We start from the raw sequence: 10,141 nt of genomic DNA on the forward strand, positions 1-10,141 counted from the left end.
AGCGGGACTGACAACCTTAACCCCTTCACGTCAGCCATCTGTATATATACGTTCCTATTGCACATGCCCCGTGCAGTAGGAATGTACAGGGGCTTTGTGATGAGAACGGGATCGCTGCAGGGACAGCGATCCCGCTTTCATCTGTGTACAGCACCGGAGATAATGAGGATCAGCTGCGATTCCGCAGCTGACCCCCATTAACCCCTTAGTGACCGCCGAAACGGCGGTCACTAATGGGCCGGTGCCGCCGCTGTATTTCATCTCCCCCCTCCGTGAATCCACGGTGGGGGGAGATGAAATAAGTAAAAATCAGACCCCAGATCAGCCCCCTAGTGCCCCAGTCACTAACCCCCCCTCCCGCGGCGGCCATCGGATCCAAGATGGCCGCCGCGATCACTGTGAACAGACTAATATCTGTTCACAGTGATCAAAAAAGAAAAATGAATGAAAGCCCCATGCTCTCCGCCACCGGAGGTAGCGGAGAGCATGGGGCAGTCATCGGGACCCCCCCTGTGAGGTCCCGGTACAAGCGATCAGCGGTATATACTATATACCGCTGATCGCTTGTGCCATGTGCCGCCGGCACTTTTTATCCCCTGTCACCATGAATGATTGGTGACAGGGGATAAAAAGTGATGTCCCCCCCACCCCCCAAGTCGCCCCCCACCCCCCCTGTCACCCCCATCCCCCAGTCACCCCCCCCTTCCCCATATACTCACCTGCTCCTGGAGCTCCTTCCTCTTCCGTGTCCTGGCTGGTTATGAAGTGCGCATGCGCTCCACAACCAGTCAAGCTCTGAAAATTTTAAGTGACAGAGACCAATTTGGTCTCTGTCACTGAACTATGATTACTGTGATAGAAAATATCACAGTAATCATAGTAATACAGTGAAAATGAATGTATAAAGTACAAAAAGTGACAAACATACAAAAAAATAAAACACACACTTTTTATTATAGTAATAATTGCAGTTTACTCCCAAATTACCCCTAACCCCCCCCCAGATTACCCGTAACCACCGCAGGTTGCCCGTAACCACCGCACGTTACCCATAACCACCCCAGGTTGTCCGTAATCACGTCAGATTGCATGTAACCCCACAGATTACCCGTAACCACCGCACGTTGCCCGTAACCACCGCACGTTGCCAGTGACCCCCTCCAGATTGTCCGTAATCACCCCAGATTGCCTGTAACCACCCCAAATTACATGTAACCACCCCAGATTAGCTATAAGCACTTCACTCTATCCGTAACAATTCTAGATTGTCTGTAACCCCCCCAGGTTGCCCGTAATCATGCCAGATTACATGTAACCCCCCAGATTGCACGCAACCACCGCAGGTTGCCTCTGACCACCGCACGTCGCCTATGACCACCGCATCTTGCATCTGACCACCGCACCTTGCCTCTGAACACTGCACCTTGCCTCTAACCACCCCAAATTGCCAGTGACCCCCTCCAGATTGCCCGTAACCACGCCAGATTACAGGTACCCACCTCTGATTACCTATTAGCAGTTCAGTTTATCCGTAACCACAGCAGGTTGCCTGTAACCACCCCAGTTTGTCCGTAACCACCCCACGATGCCTGTAACCACAGCAGGTTGCCTGTAACCACCCTAGATTGTCTGTAACCACAGCAGGTTGCCCGTAACCACCCCAGATTGTCCTTAACCACCCCAGATTGTCCGCAACCACCCCAGATTGTCCGTAACCACAGCAGGTTGCCTATAACCATACCAGATTGTCTGTAACCACAGCAGGTTGCCTATACCCATACCAGATTGTCTGTAACCACAGCAGGTTGTCCGTACTCACCCCACATTGCCCGTAACCACCCCAGGTTGTCGTAACCACAGCAGGTTGCCTGTGACCACCCCATGTTGACCGTATCCACCCCAGATTATCCGTAACCACCCCAGACTGCCCGTAACCACCTTTAGATTACCCGGAACCACCCCAGACTGTCCGTAACCACCCCACATTACCTGTAATCTAATTTTTTTTATTGTATTTTAGTAACTGCGCTATTCTAATAACTGTTACTAGCTGCGGTTTTGCTCCAGCAAATTGGCGCTCCTTCCCTTCTGAGCCCTGCTGTGTGCCCATACAGTGGTTTATGCCCACATATGGGGTACCATTGTACTCAGGAGAACCTGCGTTACAGATTTTGGGGTACATTTTTTCTCCTGTTCCTTGTGAAATTTAGAAATTTCAAACTTAACCAAAATATTTTTGGAAAAATTCAAGTTTTTCATTTTTACTGGCCAATTTTGAATACTTTCCTCTAATACCTGTGGGGCCAAAATGCTCATCCTACCCCAAGATGAATTCTTTGAGGGGTGTACTTTCCGAAATGGGGTGACTTTTGGGGGGATTCTATTCTGTAGACATTACAGGGGCTCTGCAAACGCACCTGGTGCTCAGAAACTTCTTCAGAGAAAATGCTAATTGGCGCTCCTTCCCTTCTGAGCCCCGCTGTGTGCCCATACAGTGGTTAATGCCCACATATGGGGTACCGTTCTACTCAGGAGGTTCTGCGTTACAGATTTTGGGGTGAATTTTCTCTCCTGTTCCTCGTGAAATTGAGAAATTTCAAACTAAAGGAACATATTGGAAAAATTCGAGTTTTTCATTTTTACTACTTTTGAATACTTTCCTCTAATACCTGTGGGGTCAAAATGGTCACCACACACCAAGATGAATTCTTTGAGGGGTGTACTTTCCAAAATGGGGTGACTTATGGCGAGAGTTTAGTCCGCTGGCACTACAGGGGCACTGCAAACCCACCTGGCGCTCAGAAACTTCTTCAGCAAAATCTGCATTGAAAAAGCTAATTGGCGCTCCTTCCCTTCTGAGCCCTGATGTGTGCCCATACAGTGGTTTATACCGATATATGAGGTACCTTTTTACTCAGGAGAACCTGCGTTACAAATTTTGGGGTACTTTTTTTCTCTTGCTCCTCGTGAAATTGAAAAATTTCAAACTAAACGAACATATTATTGGAAAAAAAATTTAGTTTTTCATTTTTACTGTCTAATTTTGAATACTTTCCTCTAACACCTGTGGGGTCAAATTGCTCATCCTACCCGAAGATGAATTCTTTGAGGGGTGTACTTTCCAAAATGGGGTGACTTATGGGTTTTTTTCTCTCTGCTGACACTACAGGGGCTCTGCAAATGCACCTGGCGCTCGGAAACTTCTTCAGCAAAATCTGCAATGGAAAAGCTAATTGGCGCTCCTTCCCTTCTGAGCCCGGCTGTGTGCCCATGCAGTGGTTTACGCCCACATATGGGGTACCGTAGTACTCAAGAGAACCCGTGTTACAAATTTTGGGGTGCTTTTTCTCTCATGTTCCTTTTGAAAATGAGAAACTTTAATCTAAATGTATATATTATTGGAAAATTTTAATTTTTCATTTTTTTACGGCCTAATGGTGAATACTTTCCTCCAGCCCCTGTAGGGTTAAAATGCTCATTATACCCCTAGATTAATTCTTTAAGGTGTCTAGTTTCCAAAATGGGGTCACTTATGGGGGTTTCCAGTATACAAATCTCCTAAATCAACTTAAAATAAGAACTGGTCCCTAAAAAAAAATCAGTTTTGGAAACTTTCACGAAAATGTGGTAATTTGCTGATAAATTTCTAAGCCCCGTAACACCCTAAAAAAGTAAAATATGTTTATGAAATGAAGCCAGAATAAAGAGGACATATTGGTAATGTGACTTAGTAACTAATTTATGTAATACAACTTTCTTTTTTTAGAAGCAGAGAATTTCAAAGTTCATAAAATGCAAATTTTTTAAATTTTTCATGATATTTTGATGTTTTTCACAAAAAACACAAAGTAGTGACCAAATTTTGCCACTAATATAAAGTGCCATATGTGACGAAAAAACAATCTCAGAATCGCTAGCATACGTTAAAGCATCACTGAGCTATAAGCGCATAAAGTGAGAGGTCAGATTTTGAAAAATGAGCCTGGTCTTTTAGGTGCAAATAGGCTTGGTCTTGAAGGGGTTAAAGAGGTTGTCCAACTTTTTTTTCTTAAAGGAAATGTGAATAATTTGTAATCTGTCCCTTTCCCTTAGAGAAAACCACTAACCTTTTTCGCCTCTGTGTCCCTGGGCCGCCTCCTCTGTTGCTGCTTTTTAAATGTGTTTGATTACATAAAGAACTTCCAGGTCACAGGGGTCAGTAGTGACATCACAGCTCTGCAAGCCTGTAGCTCCACCCCCTCCTCTCTGAATATAGCTCCGCCCAATGTCTGTATTACTACAAGTGCCCTTTGAGCAGCATGGTGGCTCAGTGTCTGCCAATTACATGTTATCAAATCGACTAGTTTTTTCACTCTTCTCTGTTGTAGAACTACAAACGCCAGCCCACATTACATGTTAGGAGTTGTAGTCCTGGATGACATACACTACAATAGCAGTCCTACAGGTAGGGGGTTCCAATGAGGCTGCATTCTGCTGCAGGTTTACCTCAGCAAGAAAGAGATAGAATGGTGACTGCCATGAGGTGAAGTCTCCTCTCTCCTCTCCATATTACACACAGCAGCCTCTCTCCTCTCCCTATTACACATAGCAGCAAGCACTGATCTAACACTGTACATCTTTACAGTACAATAGTACCAATATAGGGGAAGATTTAGCAAAGCCTGTGCAGGGGAGAAGTTACTCATAGAAACCAATCAGATTGCTTCTTTCATTTTTAAAAAGGCCTTGAAAAATGAAGCTGAATCTGACTGGTTGCTACGGGCAACTGCTTACCTCTTCCTCTGCACAAGTTTTGATAAATCACCCCCATAATTCCTTTATTTACTGTTTATAGCTCCAACCTATGCTGCAGTGCTGTACAGAGATTGTAGTCTGTCATGCTGCCCTTACTGCTGCAGTTTCTTCTGGCCTCAGTTGTTAAGGGCCGTTTACACAAAAAGATTACCCGACAGATTATCTGCCAAAGATTTAAAGCCAAAGCCAGGAATGGATTTGAAAAGGAGAAATCTCAGGCTTTCCTTTATTACTTGATCTATGTTTATAGTCTGTTTTTGGCTTTGGTTCAAATCTTTGGCAGATAATCTCTGTGTAAATGGACCCTTAGATGTTAGGGGTGTGGCTAAAGAAACGTGGCTGTATAACCCCACCCACCTGATGACTCACTGTTCCCTCACTGGCAGGAATGTGACATTGCAGGAAGAAAACACAGGCAGAGTGGTCATGTGACTAAGCCTGAGAACACAGTAAGCGCTCTAAATAAAGTGTACGTAGAATATACAACACCCACAGATGTCAATGCAATACTAGTTTATTAAAATATCCTGGATAACCCCTCTAACGCTCTGCATTAGGCTCCTGGTGGTCGGAGAAGTTGGATGCAGCCCTAGGGCTGCTAGGAAAATATTTGATACAGCTTATGGCTGTATCCATGTTTTCCAGGACTTCTAGGGCCATAGCCAACCACTCCACGCACTGTTAATCAAATGCTGAGCATGTTTGAGCATGGCAATTCTAATCCAAATAATTACTTCTATTATTCATTTTGACAACATACCAGAAACGGCAGTCTCAAGCCTCTATATGCAGGACTAACATTTTTGATGCACAGCAAATGAAAGACTGAAATCTCAAATGTACACTTTATTTTCACATACTAGAGAGTTTACAGATATTAATCCCCATTTCCTTTGCCAGCAGGATTTCCACAGATTCTCGCATGTACTATGCGATGTTACTCCCATTATGGGATAACTTCGCTTTTTTTCATATGTTAAATAAAAGGGATTTGATCAGCCAGAGTATGAAGTGTGAGTAGTACTGATGTACTGATGTCTAACAGATCAGCTTAGACTATGTAGTCATCCATATGGCATGATCCTACTACCATCACAACCATGCAAGTTGCAGGCTTTCCCTAAACTCCAAGGGTATCAAACTTTTCACATTCCGGTTCATGTCCATCCAGTGCATCTATGGAAGAAAAAAAAAAAAAAAAACATGATGTAAATGTAGTGCTGCAAACATGGTTTGTACTAGAAATTATTAACATAGACCGTTTTTCAAGAGTGTATCTGGGCAATACAGACTGTCCACAGGATCAGTATCTGGTCAGACATGTGCACCCTGCACCCCCACAAAGCAGCTGTTTGGTGCCGGCACTACACAGTTTGTCTCTGTTCAATGTGTAGCGGTGGAAAGTGGAAGTACAGCTTAGCTCCCATTCAAGTAAGCAGCAGCTAAGCTGTATTAACCAGACCCGGCCACTACACAGTCAACGGAGCCAGCTGCTTTAGGTCTTGATCACTGTAGTTTAGGAGCGAAACAGCTGAGTTATGGGGGTATACAGGTTTTTGATTGCAGTTACTGAGTACCAACTGTTCGTATTGGAAACTAAGGGTCCATTTACACAGAAAGATTATCTGCCAAAGATTTGAAGCCAAAGCCAGGAAAGGATTTGAAAAGGAGAAATATCAGGCTTTCCTTTATGACCTGATCTCTGTTTATAGTCTGTTCCTGGCTTTGGCTTCAAATCTTTGGCAGATAATCTGTCAAATAATCTTTGTGTAAATGGACTGTTACAGAAGGACAAGCTTTTTTTTTTTTTTTTTAACTTCTCCACTACGATCTCCTATGTTTTTTCAATCCATTTTTGGATGTGTGTGCATCCGTTTTTCCATTGGATTTCATTATTTAAAAAAAAAAAAAAAAAAAAAAAAAAGGATCAAAACTGATCCGTTTTAACGTACACAAAAACGTAGTCAACCTCATTTTTGTGTCTGTTAAAAAAAAAATGGATCAGTTTTCATCCTTCCTTTATAATGGAATTCAATGGAAAAGTGGATGCACACATGCATCTGTTTTTTTGCAAAAACGGATGAAAAAACTAGGGTGAACTCAGCCTTAGCAATTTGTTTTTGTCCATGACCACTTTAATGCAGTAACATTTTCATTTAGTTTTTTTTTTTATGAACATAAAGTCAAACAAAGTTGCTCAAAAACAGTAGTTCCTTTGTACCTGTGGAAAGTGAGATGTATTTTCTATTCTTGACTGTACAGTCTTATCACATTGACTGCATTATCCACTGTTTCACTACAAGTTCTGTAAGTCAGGTTCACAGAAAGGCCATGTAGTACTGTTCAACTGTCCTACACGTATAAAATAGAAAGTTACACAATACAGAGATAAACACCCAGTATATGCATAGTACATAATATATAAAAACACACAAGCCATGAATGGATAAATATAAAAGAAAGTCCAAACAAACATCCCATGTACATTTATCTATGCATTATAAGGTGCCGGACCAGTGGATGTGATTCACTAACACTAGATACGAGCACGACTCAAGCATGCTCAAGTCAGATCGTTTGGCATTTAATTACCAGTGGACGACTATGTAGGATACAGCCTACAGCCATAACCATGTCTTCCAGGACCCCCTAGGGCTGCAGCAAGCTTTTGTGAGGCAGAGCGATCCAACTCAAGCATGCTTGAGTCATGCTCATATCTAAATCACCATGTAAGACTCCACCCTAGCACATTAGTATCCATTTTCCCTAGAGTGTTCTTTAAATCCTTTAAAGAGACTGTCAGCAGGTTTATGCTGTCTTAAGAGTAGAATAAATTAGAGACAGAAGCTGAACAGAGTCATGTATCACATTGTTCTGTGCAGCTGATTGGGAGATATCCTCCTTAACATGGAAAATAAGTAGCCCTCCCCATTTTGTGCATGAGCCCAGAAGTCCAGGATATTCATGACAAGCAGAAAACTCTGCCCACCAGCTGTTGATAGGCAGTTATCTATTCATGCCAAGTATCAACAGTCAACTATCAATCAGCAGCTAGAGGGGTGTGGCAAGAATCCTATTCTCCTGCATATTAGGAGAACACCTGAACAAAATGAAGACACAGATCTGTTCAGCATTTCTCTCACTAGTTTATGCCGCTCTCATTTAAGGCGGCATAAACCTAGAGACACATTCCCTTTAATTACTGCTATGTCTATTATAGGGCCTTATTGTTTTTATGTAAATAAATCCTAAACAAGTGACCCATGCCACCCTGGAGCAGATGCTTAGAAGACAGTTCCTGCTCAAACAGCCAAGATTGGAGGAAATCCTGGCTGTGGTGAACAGTTTATACAGCTGGGATCAGTGTTAGGGTCTGTTAACACAGAGTAAAATTGGTGGAATTCCGCCACAGAATCCAATCTGCTTCAATAGGACAGCTCGCATGTTCAAAGAGCGAGCTGTCCCACTGAAACAGATGGCTGGCAGAGCTCTGCCGTGTAATTTCGCAGATTTTACTGTGTGAATGGACCCTATTTTTTTTTTTTTTAAAGCCCCCCATTTAATGTGTAATTTTAACAGCCAAATGATTAGTAGGACCAAGAAAAGTTTCCTGACTTTGAGGAGTAAGATTTTCAAAGTACTTACCTATAAAATAAACTGTTCATGTATATCCAGCCAACCCCTGCAAAGCAAGATAAAGAAGTCAGACTTCAAGCTGGTAAGAAGTTAACAAAAAAATTAAAGAAAAAAATAAAATACACAAAAAGCAAAATAAGTTGTAGGAGCAGGGGGAGGAAGTTTTTTTTTTTTTTTTTGTTTTCTTTTAAATAACTGAGCAGATTACTCAAAAGGTAGCAGATTTAAAGGCAACTTGGAAACCTTTTTACGTCAACTTACATTAAATGTAAGAGTTGTTACAGTGGTCTATTTTTACATGGCTTTTAAAGCTTTTTGACAAGTTCTGTAGATAAAGTTCAATCTGCTATCAGTTTATATGGCTATTAACAAGAAAGTTTTTACAGCCTGTACACTTTTACCAGCAAATCTACATATTCAGAAACTGATCTAATAGTCTTTCTAGGCCATTTCCCAGTCAAAATGCACAGGACGTTTGTTTTGATACATTAACGTGCGGAGAGCAATATTAGGGAATTGTGTTACCTGGTTTGCGATGCATGATTTACACATCCTGAGTCTCTTGCAGGATTTTTCTTTTCTTTAATAAGGTTAAGGAACCTTGGCATTTGTACGATGTCCACAGCCCATGGGAACTGTCCAGTCTTTTTTTCCGTTAGACTACAAATAACAAGTTTATTTTGTCTCTCTATTATTTTGAGTGTGTGTGTATGTACAAGGCTTACACCGCGCAGCCAAACAGCAACCCTACCATAGGAATTAACACTCCTAGGAAGGATAGAATGAAAGCTCAAGTGTGGGGAAACCATTTATATGTAAAACCTTCAAAAATACGAATGCATTATTAAGCAGTATTGTTTTGTAGATTGTATTAGAAGTTGTGGCATTGATTTCTTAAAGCAGATCTGTCACTTACTTGGAGGACCTGTAGCCACTCCAAAAATGATTGCCATTAAATAGCTTAGGGTGCCCAGATTACACACCTTTTTACAGTTTGATACATCCTCTTATTCCTGAGATATGTGGGTTTATAGTTTGTCTGAAAAAGTCAGATGGCCAAACATAATTGGTATAAATCAGGTAAAATCAGGGGGAGTGACTGTTTTAAACAGAAAGGAGTATATACCCAATACACGACCTGATAGTACAGTCACATCAACCACCTGACATTAATTCCTATTAAAGCTACGTTCATGCCAATATTAACTAAATTAGACAAATTGAATGGGAGCATTTATCAAGATGTTTTAAAAAATAAAAAGTCATCAAGGCACCCTAAGCTCCTTAACGCATCACTGTCATTATAACTGAAGGCCCTATTACACACACAGATTTTTATGACAGATTCTTGGAGCCAAAGCCAGGAATGGATTTGAAGAGAGGAGTCTTTCCTTTATGACCTGTCCTGTTTACAGTCCGTTCCTGGCTTTGGCTTCCACAATCTGTCAGATAAATCTGTGTTCTAGAGTCTTTAATCAGCAGGGGAGGTAATATAAAGGATATTTGAAATCATTTTTTTTTTTTTTTTTTAATTATCATGCTTTGACACAAAGCTATACTTACTTGTATCCAGGTTCAGTTTGCTGAAGGCAGCTTTTCAGTCTTGTGACAGTTTAAAAAAAACAAACAAAAGTGTCCTGGTCATCAGCGCGCTTAGAGAAGCAAGTCCTTTGCCTGATGGATGCATTGAGCCGTGACACGCTGTTATGGC

The 10,141-nt window shown here is 41.8% G+C and overlaps 1 long non-coding RNA gene across 1 annotated transcript; it reads right to left on the reverse strand.

Moving 5' to 3' along the window:
- Positions 1-5,627: 5,627 nt before the first annotated feature.
- LOC138793831 (uncharacterized) lies at positions 5,628-9,679 on the reverse strand. The gene is made up of 3 exons (XR_011363363.1): positions 8,440-9,679; positions 7,016-7,146; positions 5,628-5,970 (listed from the first exon to the last, which is right to left on the reverse strand). It is a non-coding gene; the product is annotated as an uncharacterized lncRNA (long non-coding RNA).
- Positions 9,680-10,141: the final 462 nt, after the last annotated feature.

Source organism: Dendropsophus ebraccatus, chromosome 5 (assembly GCF_027789765.1).
Source record: "Dendropsophus ebraccatus isolate aDenEbr1 chromosome 5, aDenEbr1.pat, whole genome shotgun sequence".
NCBI classification, from domain to species: domain Eukaryota; kingdom Metazoa; phylum Chordata; class Amphibia; order Anura; family Hylidae; genus Dendropsophus; species Dendropsophus ebraccatus.